The sequence below is a fragment of the Syngnathus typhle genome, linkage group LG11, assembly GCF_033458585.1.
Source record: "Syngnathus typhle isolate RoL2023-S1 ecotype Sweden linkage group LG11, RoL_Styp_1.0, whole genome shotgun sequence".
NCBI classification, from domain to species: Eukaryota; Metazoa; Chordata; class Actinopteri; order Syngnathiformes; family Syngnathidae; genus Syngnathus; species Syngnathus typhle.
The window spans coordinates 12,897,202-12,915,541 of NC_083748.1; the positions used below are offsets into that span (position 1 = coordinate 12,897,202).

At 45.7% G+C, this 18,340-nt stretch overlaps 1 protein-coding gene across 1 annotated transcript in view; it reads left to right on the forward strand.

The window, feature by feature from the left end:
• The first annotated feature begins 4,622 nt into the window (after positions 1 to 4,622).
• The window catches only part of LOC133162687 (plexin-A2-like), a 64,744-nt gene continuing 51,026 nt past the window's right edge, over positions 4,623 to 18,340 (forward strand). The window contains exon 1 of the mRNA XM_061292058.1: positions 4,623 to 4,854. The gene's annotated coding sequence lies outside the window, so the exon portion shown is untranslated. The remainder of the gene's footprint in view (positions 4,855 to 18,340) is intronic.

Sequence of the window (18,340 nt, forward strand, 5' to 3'; positions counted from 1 at the left end):
AAGAGAGAGCAGAAGTAACTTAAATTGCCATTTGAGACGGCGTTTGGAGGCGGGTGCGTCCGTCCGTCCCCAGAGGCAAAGCCCTATTTTTTGCCTTTGAACGCCAACTTCATACACTCCCGACGCATTTGATGTTTACCGAGATGGAAATGATTTATTTGTCGAACACGAAATCCCTGCTGAAACGCTCATCAGGTACTTCGGGTAACCGTGACACAAACAAAGGGTGGCGTAGCGCCAAGGTGTATGAGATAATTATTTCCGCAGACTGCTTTGGAAATTCTGTTTAGTGACAGCAATGTTGAGCGCCGCTGTCCATGGTCCTGAACCTGTTTGTTTACATGATAGTCTATCACTGAGAATCTGAACTAGAATCACCCCTGCAATACATTTAGAAGTAATGTTACGTAATCATCAAACTGAAATATTATATATCAAGGAAACGCATTCAGTACCATGGACAGCACCACTCAACAATGCAGCTGTTACTAAAACTGAATTTCCAAACTTTCTAATGTAGGCAGACACACTGGTACCCATCAGAACTTTTGGCGGCTGGTTTGGAAACTCAGTGTAGTGACTGCAATGTTGAGCGCCTCTGTCCATGGTGCTGAACGTATTTGATTTGCATGATAGTCTATCACTGGGAAGCATCTCTACATTACATTTGGAACTAAATAAACACATACGTAAATACAGTGTGCGTAATCATCAAACTCAAATATTATACACGAAGCAAACACGTTCAGTACCATGGACAGCGTTACCCAAGCAGCTGTCACTAAAACTGAATTTCCAAAACAGTCTCCTGTCAAATCCGAATTTGGCACTTTAAAAAGACACTTGAAATCGTGATGCTGGCACTCGCACAGCTTCCTAAATCCCCTTCAAGACCAAAGATGGATGCTGAAGCACGTTGTGGTCCAAGGCTGGCCTTCCCTGCTATTCGCATTAAACTCTTGTATGTCGGTCGCAGGACAATGTGATGATGAATCTGCCAGCGTGAGACACCCTGCTGGGATTTAATCAGCGGCGCTAGTTGTCGCGAGCCATGGCTAGCCTGTCATCATGCTCATCAGAAGCTAATTTACCACATGTGGTTTTGGGCGCCGAACTGCAAATTAAAGTAAAATATTTGCCAATTGTGCTTCTCATCCGCTGCACTTTCCCTTGCGTTTGTTACTTTGCACAACTATAGAGAGCACCAGCACCCCCCTCATTCATTTGCAGCCCCAGTCATTCCTTGTGTCTTCTCCTGCTGAATATTCACACATGCACACATTCTTCCTCATAGAAGAAAATACCAATTTACACAGGGCGAGGAAAACTTCTTTCATCCAATAAGCCAAATGCAAATGAGTGGCGGCAAAGAAGGTCAAGCGCATTCAGAAGCTTCAGACTGAGAACGTGCCATGGCTTGTGGTGCATTCATACGACATTTTAAACTGGACAATTGCTTCTTTATGGGATAGCAATTGCTCTATTTTTACATGTAAAACTCATTTCAATTCCTTTCCTGGACACGTTTATATATATAAAAAAAAAGTAACAGCACCGTGTATCGATGATTGACAGGTGCTTATTTTGAAAACGTTAACGACACAAAAGACGCAATCCAAACAGCCCGAACAAGCTACCGAGGAGATAATTGTTTTTCTTCCTTTTTCTTTCTTTTGATGAACATCTCTTTAGAATGCGGCGGCGGCGATGGATTCGAAGCGGATCAAGCCAGGTGCTTACAAGTGATTGTGCAAACAAAAGATGTCTTAGAAGGACCCTCTTCATGGCATTCTTTGTACCCTTTGGAGTGAAAGCTTTTAATGGCCTTCCTGTGTTATTCTCTACCGTGTTATGATGACTTGATTGGACTCGAAGCCTTTTATTCGTGTGCGGACCTCGTGTTGTTATGGTAATTCTCGTGAAGTAGATTGCACCTCGATGGCTGGCTGGCTGCTCCACTCGGACGATGGCAAAGATAATCAATAGCGCGGCACACCCGCAGACGCTTCGAGGGACCACGCCGGTTACCTGAGAAACGACGAGTAGGATGGAAGGCGCCAAGAGGCCTCGCTTGGTGGACCTGGGCTCGTTTCACGGTTGCCCATTAGCTGGCAGAGCCGCTCCCGCCGTCAGGCCATTCAAAGTGCTTTACACCGAACATAAAGAAGCGGGTAAACAATATAAAATAGAATAATCGCCTCGCGGTACTTCGGCTCGATGCACTTTACAACCGACGTTCCTCCAGAGACCTTCCATTGGTCATGTGAGAAACTGGGCAGTCAAGGCCAGCTTCTTCACTTACTCTCTAATGCGCAATAATATCACTGGAAGTTGACTTTGAACTTATACTGCTATTTTTATTGTTATGTGGACAGCTCGACGTTTATCCCCCAAGAGAGTTTTCGGCAAACGCATCAATCTGGATTAAGGATCGAACGGATCACTAAATGAGAATTGCGGCTTCATCTTTTCTGATCGCCGCTAGCCTTTCAAATTTTAACAATGGCCAAAATGTCAACTAGGTTTACGACATGGAAAAGAATGGAGGTGGTTTGCACGCTGGTGTGTGTAATCTGCAAACACACTACAGGGCATGGGTTGTATTTCACACATCACCAGAGAAACTGCCAGTGGTTGTGTTGGCAGCTAAATGCTTTCTTGTTTGACAATTCACTTCAGTCCACTTCAGCTTGCTCGCTCCCAATTCTCCAAGTCTGCTGCTATTTTTTTTTTGGTGTCTGTATTGTATACTTCTCGGTCCCACAGAGCGCAATGCTATTGTTGTTTTCATCACACTTGTGTGTATGTGTTTGATCTCAGCTTTTAAGATGATTAATTAATAAAATAATAATAATATTAATAAAAACAAGAAAAAATAAATCAAATAATAATAATAACACTAACTTAATTAACATAGGTTTATTCATCGGCTTTGAACGTAATATAAGAAAAGTAGTAGGAGAAGAAGAAGGAGGAGAAAGACCGAGACAGTGAGAGAAACAGGACAAGACAAGAAGCTCATGTTCGATTACGGATAGGCGGGAGAATGACGAGACGCATGAGCAAACGTCATATTAGTAGACTGAGCTTCCAAATCAGCAGACTGGACATCACCGAAATCGGTCGGGCAGTTCAGACAATCAGAATTCATGGACTAAATGACTACAGCGTAAATCAGTTCAGTTTCTAACGATATAATGAATTGTTTCCTCCATGAGTCAGTCTCCCATTCAGTTCACAAGTAGCCTTAAATAATGATTCACAAGATTGCTCAGCGGCTTAAACTAATTTGCCAACCGGGGGGTGCGTTTAATCTGACACTGTTACGCTGGCGGCGGCAGCGCACGCCCCGCCGCCTCGGGCCGGCGGTGACGAATGGTGTTATTATTATTATTGAGTACGGCTAATAGGAACAGCACTCATCCATCCCACTTGGCTTACTAGCTCCTCCATCACGGCCTCTTCTGCACAGAGCCAACGACGGAGGACATCTTCAATCACCCTTGGGGTCAGGCTGTACAGTTGGCTTCGCACGGTGGAGGAGACATGATATATCTGCTCTGTGATGACATCATCACCCGAGCTCGGCCCAACACGTCGCCGCCGCCGCCGCCATCTGCTTGGCCCTCGGAAGTCCGTCGGCCGCCCACGGCTGCCCTTCTGACATCCCCAACTCACATCAATGCCGGTAATGAGTGGCCGACAGCTGCCTGATGGACCCCGTGAGTCACTTTTGGTAAAGGCTCGACCATCAAGCATCCATCCATCCATTTTCAATAGCACCTGTCCTCATTAGCGTGGCCGGGGGTGGCGGAACTGACTTTAGGCGAGCCGGGACTGGTCGCCAGTCATTTGCAGAACTAACTCAAATTCACATTTATGGACAATGTTGGTGCTATAATCACAACCTGATTTGAACCCAAACTGTGTGGCAGATCTACTAACCATTTGCATGCTGCCAAACAGGAGATCCTATTATGCATTAATAATCGTGTGCTTTAAATGACACACTGCCAAAAATATCTCTTTAAAAATGACTGTTGCAGGGTACGCTATGTTTAATATTCTGGTCGAATCCTGGAATGATGACTGTACATCATTGCCTACCCATGGTGGATGTGGATCAAGTGAGGAGTTACAAAATTCAGCCTACAGATGGCAGTGTTTAAAAGCAATCTCAATTCAGCAGCAGCAGCAACACATGTGGGGAATAAATATAAAAACCTTGCAGAAAATATATGGAAGGAATTAAATTACAGACAAGGTTAAAGAGAGAGAGAGAGAGGTGAATGCCCAAATATTAGGTCGTGGCACAAAAAAAAACAAGTATTATAATCTTTGAATGAGTTTTGTGATGCAGATTTTGTATTGGGCTATAGGCAGGTGCTCCAAAATCACGTTTGTGCAATTACTTCTTGCGCATTGATAATGCTGCAAAAACAAAACCTCACACGTACGCACAAAGGAACACGGGCATGCAAAAAACCAAACAAAAAAAACACAACAGTCCGGGCGTAAAAATGCATTACAACGCCTGGAAGCTGAGCCTGAGGATGACGCCACAGGAGGCGTGGACGCTCCGTGAGGCGCGCACGAACTGAGGCGTGCATGCGCGCGCGAGCGAGCGGAGAGAGAGGAGGAGAGAGAGAGATTAAATGTTGGCTACGCGGGAACATGATCAATGCCACAGTTCTGCGGGAGGTTTCACTGGATGGAAGAAAGAATGCACGCCGCTGCGCGCACCACTTTGCCGGGCTGCCACGCGTAAAAGCCATAAAGCGTCTCCACGCGTGCACACGCACGCACGCTGACCTGACCGGGCGTCCTCATGCGTGAGTCTCGTCATCTTTCAAGGTGAGTGCAGCTCTTGTATTAAGTTGGAAAAAAAAAAAAAAATCCAAGTTTGGTAGGGATAGGAGTGTCAGTGCATCAGATTCATTTGGTGCTTTTATGGACTCGATGCTGTCTAGGGGGAAGGATTTTGTCCCGCTCCTCTAAATGTGCATTGATTAATCACCACTGTGCATGTGGGATAGACACACACTGGGAGCGCTGGGATGGAGATAAAAAGCTGCACAGGCAGGGTACACTTGTGGACGTGCCAAGCTCCCTAATGTTGACCGGTGCACATGGGTGTCATTTAGAGGGGATTTGCACCCCTTGAAAGTCCTTTTGCTTCCAACCTCCTGGGTTGGCCTTATCTGGACAGGCCAGTTGGAGCTGCTTCTATTCTTCTTGCTTTTCTTCTTCCCCGGACCCCTCCAGAGGGGCTCGAGAAGAGGAAGCAAGAGCGACGGAGCCAAGTCGACGGCCGCAGCCGCAAAGGCGGCAAGCCTGCACTTTTATCAGTCGATGGTTAATTTTAGAATTCAAATGAGAATGGGAGCTGAAGTTGGATTTGGGATGAGCAGAGTTCATCTGAGCGGTTTTAGCCTGGATTTTACACGAGCTGCAGCTCCCATATGATTTATTGGAGAGGCTATTTCCATGTATATACATTACAAGCGGCACATAATCAATATGACTGTTCTAATGAGGGAATACGGCGTATAAAATACAGAGCCTGATTTTCTTTATTCGCATGACTTTAAATGGTTGTCCAAAAGTCAGAATTAAAAAAATAACGAAGTCATTTTGAAAGAGATGGAAGTGGTTGATTCAACAAGATTTTTTTTTAAAATATTTTAAGAATGAAGGATTATTTGTGATTTTACAAGGTCATTTTTAAAAGAGAAGTCGTCATATAATTATGAATTATGTTGTCATGCATGTATTCCATCATTTCTTTTATGGAGGAAAATCGTAACTTTTACAGTTTGACAGGGCTGATTTCGTTTTACGCCGTTTTCATGCCCACTTGTGTCACTTGAAGCGAGTAAATCCAGACCGAGTTCGGCTTCGTCGGTGACTAGAAATACATGATCGGATTCCTCATTGGTACCGAATTAAAAATCAGTTTGCAAAGAATGTTTCCAGAAGACAGCAACTGGCTTTGCATTCAGACGAAGCTTCTGTTGCATTGTTTATCGATCTCTCTGATCGTGGAGCCTTTTTAGGGGGGGGGGAGGGGGGTTCATATCTATTTTTTAAGTCATTCTTCTTCATTCTTATTTTGCCATCCTGAACTTGGAGGTGATGCCAGATGACTTGCGTCCTTGAGAACATCTGTCTGTGTCATCGGCGGTGAAGGCCATCACTGATGCCCATTAAAGGTCGAGAAACGCAAGTGAATTTTGAAACACCACATTCTACCGCTTCAATCAGTGGCGTTGATGCAGGAGCGATGGCGGTGGGGTTGACGTGGGTGGGTTGGGGCCGGGGGGGTCGATGTGGGTCAGCAGCACAGCCATTAGTGCATCAGGCGAATTAGTGTATGTAACGCAATTACATGGTGTGTGTGAGTGCACTGCGGCGGCTACTACTACTATAGTCATACCCCAGCGTGCCCCCCCCCAACCGCCTCCAGAGCATCCACACCTCCCCCAAACTGTGAGCCCGTTGCCCACCGAGAGGCTGATTAAACTTGACCGTTAGGATGCTCCAGCCCAGCAAGGAGGAGGAGGAAGAGTGTTAGTGTAGTAGCGTAACATTAAGTACACCTGCCTAATTTCATAGCACACAATACAGGAGATTGACCTGTTAACAAAAGTGTGTGTGTGTGTGTGACTGTGTGTGTGTGTTATGCTGGCTGGATGACATTTTTAACAGACAGGACTGTACCATTTGATATTCTGGGGCAGGGGGAACACTTTCATTGTGACTGTAAAAAGGAACAAGTTGGTTACCAAAGGTTTTTTTTGTAAAACAAAAACGAAAAAAAGAAATAAAAATTGAAGAGTTTATCCCTATAATGTTGTGACTCGGCGAGGATGGCCTCTACTATTAGTGCTCCGGGACGGGGAGGGAAGCTTTCATTTGGGTAAACTAAACCGATTTTGAAAGTGTGTTTTTCAACTTGATATGATCAACACAAAACAACACACAATTGTGAGTCTCCTCCCACCAACGACGTTAGCTGTATTACTATGACTAACTATGAACGACTATGGCGTTCAGAGGGATCACCAATATGCGGTCGAAACCACAAAAACATGAATTTTGGAGCATGGAATGTGCGCACACTAATGGACAGTGTAACCAGTGATAGGCCGGAGAGGAGAACCGCCATCATTGCCAGGGAACTGAGAAGATGCCGGATTGACATAGCTGCTCTTTCAGAAACCCGGCGGGCAGAGGAAGGTCATCTGAAGGAGGAAATGGGTGGATACACTTTCTTTTGGAAAGGAAAGGCCACAGATGAGCCTAGGATCCATGGGGTTGGTTTTGCCATCAAGAACCAACTGATCAGTCAGCTCTCTGAACTCCCTGTGGGAATCAGTGAGCGCCTGATGACCCTCCGTCTGGTGCTGGTCAACAACCAGACGGCAACAGTTCTTAGTGCTTATGCACCTACCCTTGCTTCCGATGAGGACAAAAAAGAGGCCTTCTATGCCTGTCTGGATGATGTATTGTCAAAAATCCCCAAAGAGGACAAGATTATTATACTGGGAGATTTCAATGCCAGAGTGGGCCGGGACCACCACCTCTGGAAGGGCACCATTGGAAAGGAAGGCATTGGAAACATCAACTCCAACGGGGTTTTGCTTCTTAGCAAATGTGCTCAATATGACCTTACCATCACAAATACCATCTTTCGCCAGAAGAACAAACTCAAGGGTTCATGGAGACACCCTCGCTCTAAACAATGGCATCTTATTGACTATGTCATTGTCAGAGCCAGGGATCAGCGCGACGTGACCATCACAAAAGCCATGATGGATTCAGAGGCCTGCTGGACAGATCACCGCCTGATACGATCCACGATGTCCATCAGACTCAAGAGGAAGAGGAGACTCCAAAAGAAGCTGAGCCGGCAGAGACTAAACCTCGAGGCCCTGAACAACACTGCCACCCTGCAGCTGTTTCAGGCCTCTCTTGGAGAAAGCCTCATTCAGGAATACCCTGAGGACATCGAAAAACACTGGAGCCTGCTCAAGTCTTCCATCCTCGACACCTGCCGTGCCACTCTCGGGTACAAGGCCAGAAAGCATCAGGACTGGTTTGATGAGAACGACACAGAGATAGAACAGCTCATCTCCAAGAAAAGTGAAACCTTTCGTGTCTGGCAAAATGACATCACCTGCACAGCAAAGAGACAGGCCCACTCCAAAGCCAAGGCTGACGTCCAGAGCCGGGTGAGACAGATTAAAAACTCCTGGTGGACAGAAAGGGCACTGGAAATCCAGAGTTTGGCAGACTCTGGTGACACCAGAGGCTTTTTCAGCGCTACTAAGGCTGTCTACGGCCCAAGCCATCGCGGCCAAAACCCCCTACGCTCTAAAGACGGGCAGGAGCTGTTGAAGGACAATGAGTCCATAAACAACCGGTGGAGAGAGCACTTTCAGGAACTCCTCAACCGTGACAGCACAACTCAGTCAGATTTCCTCAGTCACATCCCTCAGAGTCCCATCAGGGAAGACATGGGTGAACCTCCCACTTTAGTAGAGGTCCAAGATGCCATCAGGAGCCTGAAGAACAACAAGGCCTCTGGGCCAGATGGGATCCCAGCTGAGGTCCTAAAGGAAGGTGGACTAGAGCTCCAGCGCCACCTCCATTCCCTCTTTCTGAAGGTCTGGGAAAAAGAAGTACTCCCCTCGGAGCACAGGGATGCTCTGATAGTGACCATTTTCAAGAAAGGGGACAAAGCGGATTGCGGAAACTATAGGGGCATCTCGCTCCTTTCAACAGTTGGCAAAGTACTTGCTCGTGTTCTTGCCAATCGCCTACTGCCACTGTCTGAGGAAATTCTCCCAGAATCGCAGTGCGGTTTTCGCCCATCTAGAGGCACTGCAGACATGATTTTTACAGCACGCCAACTCCAGGAGAAATGCCGTGAACATAAACAGCCTTTGTTCATGGCTTTCATAGACCTTACAAAAGCCTTTGACACGGTGGATCGCCAGGCCCTATGGAGCATCCTTCTGAGGTATGGTTGCCCGGACAAATACGTCAGAATACTGCGTTTACTACATGACGGAATGACAGCCACAGTGCTCAATAACAGCTCCTTGACTGAGCCTTTCACTGTAGAGACAGGGGTCAAACAGGGATGCATTATTGCACCCACCCTGTTCTCTGTCTTCATTGCCGCCATACTCCACCTCATCAACAAAGAACTACCACACGGAATCCCAATATGGTACAGGACTGATGGCAGGCTCTTCAACCTTAACAGGTTCAAAGCCAAAACCAAGATCAGAACCACCACGGTCGTGGAGCTCCAGTATGCAGACGATAATGTCATAGCAGCACACTCTGCAGAAGACCTCCAGGGCATCCTGAACTCCTTTGCTAAGGCATACAGAGCCCTGGGTCTGACCGTGAACATCAAGAAGACCCAGGTGCTACATCAACCCCCACCCAACCAGCCATCTACTCCGCCCATCATAAATGTGGACAACACTGCACTTGATTATGTTCACCATTTCCCCTACCTCGGCTGTTTTCTCTCCTCCAAAGCGGACATTGACTCCGAGGTCAACCATCGCCTGAGCTGTGCCAGTGGAGCGTATGCCAGACTCCGGAAAAGAGTCTTCGAAGACCGAGACCTCCGGGTTGACACCAAGCTCCTGGTTTACAAAGCTGTGGTTCTCCCCACCTTACTTTACGGGGCAGAGTCATGGACAACCTACAGCAGGCACCTAAGAGCTCTTGAACAACACCACCAGAGAACCTTGAGGAAAATACTCCGGATCAAATGGGAGGACAGACGCACAAACATCAGCGTTCTGGAGGAAGCCAGGATACCGAGCATCACCACCTTAATAATGCAGCACCAACTCCGATGGACAGGACATCTCATCCGCATGGCTGACACCCGCCTCCCCAAACAGATGTTATACTCCCAGCTGGAGAGAGGTCCGCGAGCCCCGGGCGGGCAAAAGAAACGTTTTAAGGACAACCTCAAGACCAATCTCAAGAAATTCCAAATAACATCTCGGGACTGGGAGCGCATCGCCTTGAACAGGAACTGCTGGAGGGCAGCGGTGCAAGAAGGTGCAGCACATCACGAAAAGGAACTCCGCCGTGTCGCAGAAACCAAACGACAACTCCGAAAGGAAAGACAAAAACTGGCTCCAGCACGACCACAACCCACCGCCACTTTCCCCTGCCCACACTGCACAAAAATATGTGGATCCCGGATCGGCCTCTACGCCCACCTGCGGACCCACAAGTAGACGACCCTGAAAAGAAGACCGTCATACTCGTTCCGAGTGACTGCCGATGATGATGATGATTACTATGACTGACCTTTTGGAGGGGGCAGGGAGCCACCGAGCATTTAAACTGCAGCAAAGTACAGAGAAGAGGAAAAAGTAATGTCGAGGCCAAGGTTTGTGAACCTATAATCCATATTGAAAAGGTTGAATATTCATGATTGATAGCCCTGAATGTGTGTGTGTGTGTGTGTGAATCCCTCTTAAACTCCCACGCCGCAAGATTATCGCTCATGATAATCTTGCCATCTGAGTTAACAGATTGGAAGAAGGCTAGCTCAAATTTGGCCTCATTATTGGAATGAAAATTTGGATTAATCATGCACAATCTCATTTTTATCTAATGAATTGTTGGAATAATCAGTAGTATAAAATATTTTACAAATATTTAATACCGTATAGGCCAAAAGTGAAACAAATCATGATATTCATAAAGGCTCACATTTTGTATGTGACCAGTTGATTTTCAACCTGGAGGAAGGTTGCAAGTGTAACAAGGTGGGGGGGGGGGGTGGGGGGCTCGAGCGGAGGCAACGAAAGGAAGGAGAGGCAGTGAACGTGTGGAAAACGTGCAGCTCACCTGCCAGATGGCCACTCTGGCTGCTCAGCATGCAGCCAGAAGTACACTCTGGCAAAATGTCGGCGCCAACCACCAAATTCAAATTGCTCACTTCTGGAACTTTAGCCATAAAACAAGCAACATATGATCATCAAAAGCACAACAAAGCATAATAACTCGACTAATTTCTGGAGTGGCTCCTCTGGGCAGTTGGGAAGGCGGGCACGCTTTTTTTTTTTTCTTCTTATAAATAGATTTCACACTTGCATAGAGTTCATCTCTCGGCGAACGTTTTAACTTCATACCGTGAGATGAGCGAAAGGGAATAATGGATGCCTAACACTCAAGTGAAAAAATGATGATTTTTTGATATTAAAGGGATGGGGACTTTTCATATATAAATGTATGAAAATTAACTTCAGCAATCGGTCCATTAGTTGAGTCATTTGAATCGACTAGCTGTAAGTACCATCGGGTGCTTCCGTCCCAACAATAATAATCATCACCATCTTGCACTTCCCGCTATTGTAACTTGACATCTGTTCGACGCCATACTGCAGCTACTTTTAATCAGCCGCTGGGTTGGTTTTCACGAAAATGTTGCTAGATTTACCCTAAAAGTCAGATTAATAACTAATATGAACATTAAAAAAATGAAACAGTTAACCATGTTGGGCGTATGGCAAAATAGGGGCAAAATCCCAACAAGGCCACATGATATCAAATATCACTTATGAGACTTTGACATTTTTTTTCCCACACTTTCAAAAATTGGCAGGTGTCTTCATAGCACGTACTTTCGTAAAAATATCCCAACAATCATTTTATCATTCCGACCTATATAGTGCCAGGCCAATGGCGAGTCCAGATTTCGTAACCAGGGTAGGAAATAAGGATAGAACAGAAAGTGCCTCACTAAATAAAAGTGACCCCATGAATGAGCCTTGCTTTCCTCCTTTTCTTCACATAGTTGTAATTATAAGAAAACAACACTACAGTGTGTTCTGGGAAAGCTGGAAGGGAACCTAAAAATAAGCATGCTGGCTCGACCATGTTCCTGAAAACGTCTTATGAATACTGTCCGTGCACATATTCAGTCAAGCAGGTTGTAGATACACCTAAATCTTGATTTTCCTCCATTGGATCGTACCTGACTTTCTGTCACGGACCCCAATTTTTTTTGGTCATAACTATAATTTCAAGTAGTATTTTGAATGGGTGATATAAGGACCCGTACCAGGCGTAATGACGAGAGCGCTAGTGATTTCAGTGACCGATTTAAAGGCGTTAGATAATAACAAGTTGGTCTGTTTGATCTTTATGAGGAAGAAAAAAATATTTCACTCCCCACAGTTCCCCTCAGGGACTATAGATAGTGTCCTTTGTCAATAAAATTGTAACAAATACACCTAGGCATACAATTGTAACCTAATTAACATATTCCCTGGGGGTACCCCCACCCAAGGGGCCCATCCCACCATTTGAGAAGCACTGCCTAAATAAATTCACCCTCAGTTGAAAATCAATGGCCCACATTCATAATCCAAATCATTAAAGAGTAAAAAGAAGTCCCTGACAGCTGACCACGGGAGATAGTCTCTTTTCTTATTAGTAGCCAATCCCGACACAGAAGGCTTGAAAAGTCCCACCTTGGTGACCAAATCCAGGTGTGATTTATTTAATAAAAAGTCGGAGAGCTTGAACTCAAACGCCTTATCAAAAAGATCCAGCGACTGTCCCGAATTTTCAAAACCCGTGCTTTTCATTGCTTGCCGGGTTGTTTTATTATCTTCAGCTTCGCAACATCACTGAACAAGTTTGGGAGTGGAATTAGGGACAATCCGGGTTGGGCCGAAAAAGACCAGAGCAACTGTCGGGGAAGATAATCCGGGTTGATGCGTATATTTGCACAGGCTTCGGATGAGTGGCCGCTGCAATGGTGTTTGCTGTGCGGATTAAATGTTAAAAATGGCTCGGGGAACGGCAGATGCTTAGCGGGAATGCAAGTAGGCTCGCTATTTGGCGAGCGAGCATTCTCCGTCGCTCTTATCTGATGAGTTAAAAAAATATTCATTCATTCGTCAAGTACGGTGAAACCGTCACAATCGCAATCTATCTCGACTACGTTTGGGAACAAATCGTAACACTATCGGTTGGCAAAGTGATGCGTGACTCTCTCTACAAAATGTCTGGCCTACTACATACAATCAATATTATTGTCCAGTAATCGGTGATCATGATACAGTCAGTATCATAATGATATTGGTATCGTTAGGAACATATTGTGAGACCACGAGGATCCTTGGCTAAGGATTGTGCTAACATTGTTGGTATCATGATACCAGATCTGATATCCGAATAATTGGGAAAGAATTACGATACTATCAGTATCTTTGGCAAGGTATCATGATACTGTAAGTATTTTTGAGCAAAGTATAGTGTCGCAGTAAGTTTTATTGGAAAGTAGATAAATGTACAGCTCGTATCCTGATGGTATTTCTATCGACTGTTACTATTCCTGCACTTCCTTGCTCTTCTTCTTTCTACAAGTGAGCAGCTGTTCCTTTTGTATTGTCATTTCTTCGTCGATCATCACATCTCGCGCCAGCTATTTCCAACCTTAGCGTCATTGGCTATACCAAGTCGTAAGGGCGGAAGGGGGAGGGGGGGCGAAAGCGAGGACCCGCACAGGTGCTTCCTCAAAATAAAGCTTTTGATTTTGCTTGTATGCGACAATGCAGGATTTATGGATCTATGGACATATGCACGTCACGGCTTCACAGGGACGCACGACGGCACCGAGTTTGATTATTTTTCCTCGCTGGGGTGCAGTTGCTGCCAAACGTAATGGATTTCCCCCCGGCAGGTCCCAATGATTTATGCATGCGAAGGCAACGCGGCCCAGCGAGCTCATAACCGAATGAGTCTGGGTGGAAATGTATCGTTGTTCAACACGAGAGCAGACTGTCAACTCCAACAAAAAACCCCAACCAAAATCTCAAATCTGCAGCCTGAGTAGCGGACCGAGCCTAATAAAAATGTCTGTGAAGGAATTGGAGCAGTACTGCTGCGGTGCTCGTCCTCAGACCGGCGAGCGAGGTCACATTTCAGATCATTCTCGATTTAAAATGCGCTTCCATTCCTACAGCGGCAACGTATCATGAATTCACTCGGAGTCATTATGCTTTATAAGAAGCTCTCTTGCTTTTCCCTCCACACCTCGTGTAAGTCTCCCAAATGACAAGAACTTGTCAAATGTGAGTGTGACTGATTGACCCTTAATGAGGATAAGCAGTATAGAAAATGGATGGATGGCCAAAGCTCAAAGCCAGAGCCTGAGCCCAATAAAATGGCTAATGGCAACTTGTCACTGCAAAGGGCTCCTGCTGTCATGCTGGCCTTTAGGCTGGAGTGAGACAATTCGCATTTCAATCGTCTCTTGCGCAACGGCGGTGTCCGCAGATCCTTTTTTTGGTGGGGCCTCCGTGGCTCAGCCCTTTCCGCTCTCGCCCGTGCACTTAAGAAACATTAAAGATGATGCGTGGTGAGCAGCTGATGCAGCAGGTGATGCATCACCACCACCACCACCACCGCAAAGGCATTCCTTCCCCTTCCTTCTCCTTTGCTGAATTATAGAAGAGCCCAGTTGGGGTATTCACCACAGAACCGGAGGTCACTTTGACTTTCCATTCGGAGCCCGCTTGAGGTCACCATTAACCGGGGAGGGCCGACAATGAGATTTATGGACAAGCGGAGACAGATCCCGGGAAAGAGGAATGGGAGGAGAACGGCCACGCATGGCTAAATCCGACTGTGGCAGCCGTGCCCTTCATCTGGCCGCCTTTTCCTAACAGCAATTTCAGATACAGTCCTGTATCTGCATGTATAATGCATGCGGGCGCAGATAATGGCATGCCATGCTGGGGGGTAGCTGTTGGGAGGGAGGGGCGGGCGGGATTTCACCGCCTGCGTCGCAATTGTCCCCCTGTGTCACATTTGCCTCGGCCCGACTTCCTTCGAGCATCCTTCGCTTATTACGACGTAGAAGCCGAGCGTGTTGCCATGACATAGTGCCATTTTACAGCTCCCGCCAGACACCGAGTCCCGCTCTAGCATTGAGATTAGAGGCGAGGGCCTGAGGGAATTCTGAAGCTCAAAAAAAAAAAAATCTCCCTGTGGCGGCCGAAAAGGCAATCAGGAGTTTAATCTGTCGGAGAAGCGGAAAACAAAATGACTATGCGGGCGTGCAGAGCTATGAGGCGGTGAACGATGTTACCCCCGATTGCGATTTTTGTCGTTAATCTGTTGCTTTTGAGCATAAATGTGAGGAATGCTGATATATAGAAGCAAATAATGCCCCCACACTATAGAACGTAATCAGTTATAGTCACCAACCATGAAAACCGGGCACAGATAAAAATCTCGCTGGATTGGAGCCCATACGTGAAATTCGTCGAAATCGGAAATTCTTTTCTGCACCACCAGAGGGACCCCATATCGAACTCGTAGTAACATGAACTGTCAAGCAAAGATGATTTTTTTTTGCCGAACTGTTTACCTTCCGATCTCAGCCGATTTCTTTCGGAAATTATTTGACAAGAGTGTCGTAAAAGTTGCCGAATCTACCTGCCAAGTTCGCAATACTGGGTGCAAAACATCCATACCCAAATGCACTCTAGTGACACCTACAGGTTCAAAGTGGAATAGACATTAGCTTTACTTTTCATGTTGCAGGCTTACTTGTTGCTAGGGAGGATTCTTGAGGCGTAAAAACATTTACATATACTAGCCGTGCCCATTAAAGCGTTTGATTGACAAACTAGAGGCTGACGGCACAGCGAGCCGACAGGAACAGGAACAAAGACTCATGCGACACGACGGGAATTAATGAGGATTAAGAGATGCGTCTTTTCATCCACTGTTAATTTCACAATTGAATCATTGCTCTGTATTAAATATAAATTTAACACCCCGCTACCCTCAATGCAGACTGATATAATGAAAATGAACCACGGGCCAAATGTCATGGATTTCTTTGTGTGGCAACAGTGCCTATATCCTGTGGGGGTCTACGGCGCGAGCATTCATGCTACACACGATGTCCTCTGAGGCGTGTGCAAGCAGCGCACATACGTGTGTGTGGCCCTGGGCTGCCGTCATGGCGATAAAAGGCCGTAGAGCGCTCATCACAAAAACGCCGCTTTTCCTAATAAACCCGACTCCGCCGCTGTGATCCAATATGACATCGGCTCCAAAAGTCAGCGCTAATAACGACGCCGTCTCTGCGCCCTAATTTTCCCGACGTGGACCCGGGAAGGTACCGGCCCATGCGGTTCTTACACTGGGCCTGCCTCGGCCACATTTGACCTACTTCTGTCTCCGTAACATTGTAAACACATCCACTAATTGCCTTCATTTATTCATTTGGAAGTCAAGTTATGTTGCGGCTGGCGGCCTTCCAGCTCGTTCATGTGGAACGTGTACAACCGCTACGCACGCATGCAAACACATACACACCACCACGTGGATGTGCAGCAAAACCCAGACAGGAAAAACCCATCTATATATCTACATAGTGTTGTAAGACAAATTTTAGACTACCGTTTTTTCCCATGTATAATGCGCAAAATTTAACTAATTGATTGTCCTAAAATCTGGGGTGCGCATTATACATGGGTAAATATTTTTTTTTATTTTATTAATTATTTATTTATTTTTTTGGGAAAGCCCAAAGCATGGGTACAGGCTTTTTTCCAGCATCGACATGCCATTTTTAGGGTGCGTATTATACATGGGGGCGCATTATACATGGAAAAAAACGGTAATCTCTACATTTCCACTTAAAGTGAACATACTTTGCAATTTTCACTTTTATGTTCCCGGGGTGCCTTGATAACACAAATGCGATGCTTTTGTCAAAATACTCCAAGGATCACAAATTAGCAAACGCTTTACACACACTATTTCCTTGACAGGCTGTTAATTAGCCCATTCAACAGGGCAGCACTGAGAGCGACAAATGGTGGAGCTCTTCACCTGCTGGTTAATACTATTTTTTTCCTGATTTAATTGTGAGTCTTTGCCTTGTGCTCGCTGCGGTAGAGAAGTGAGAAAGGAAAAAGATAACTTGGCACACACTGAGACCTTTCATCGGCGGCCCATCTTGAAAAGTTAAAAACAAGCACTGCTGCGAGGGAAAATTGGCTGTTACGTACCCGAGCGCCTTGTAATCATGAGGCCAGAAGTTGTTGTGATGGTTGCAGTCCGCTCACTTTGCCGCCCCCGTGGTCTTATGGTCTTATTGCTACGCATGGCCTCATAAATTCAGGCCATGCGGAACAGCAGTGAGAAAAATAAATAAATACATAAATGAATAAATGTTATTTGATCACCACTGATGCTTGTGACAATGACTCCCATTGTTGACTAAGTGTGGGGGCTGAGCTGTAGCTTCTGACCTTTGGGAAAAAACAACCCCGCAGCCTGCCCACTGTGGTCATCATCTCACACAAACTTGAGTGAAGTGTTTAAGTGTTAATTTACCTTCTTTTTAGACTTGTGGGCATCAAAATATATTATCATAAAATATTATAATTTATAATCTATTTCAAAATTATGTAACAATATATCATATAACATATATTAATATAAATTATATAATATAATATTATTATTTTTTTAATTATACCTATTGAATGGCGCCATTAGGATGTCATGTTACTTTCAATCTTAAAGTTTGAAAAACTAAACACTGTATGATCATTTTAGTGAGCAGGAATTAATATTTTGACCATTTCCCTTCATCTCCAATGGCAGATGGGGTCAAACCCAAAGTCCCCTTTCTGATTGAATGCCGCCCAACACAGCGCCACAGAAGTCCTGACAGCAGTTCACAGTGTCGGAATCCAAAAAGACGCATTTGGCGGGACTGATCTTCATCCAGGTTGCGAGGGTTGTGTATGTGGAAGAGGTGAACGCAGGAGGCCTGCTCATAGAGACCCTACCAAGTGCCCCTGAGGCGCGTTCTCGTGTCAAATGACTGGGCCGGAGCGTGTCTGAGTGTCGAGCCGGCGTATTCAAGCTTGGATGTGAAGAGCTTCTCTGTAATCCAGAGGAAACATTGAGCGGCATGACTGCACGCTTCACACGTCACCGGAGCCGGCTGAGAAGCAATGGGTGAAACGAGCAAGGCGACACTTGCTAACAGCGCTTCCTATTTGATCTCGTTCCCCTCTGCTGTTTACTAAATGCTCAGAGGGTTCGGAGCGTAGATGTTCCACACTCAAGTCTCGTTCTTGCTACATGTTATTTAAGGCCACTGTCTTCACACACATCATTTTTATTATTTGATCTGCTTTTGCATCTCTGGAGCACTGACCTTTTCATTTTTCTCAGGTCTGGTTTGATGAGACCAACAAAACCACAATGTTTGGAGTCATCTAGAAAATTCTCTGATCTCAGGAGA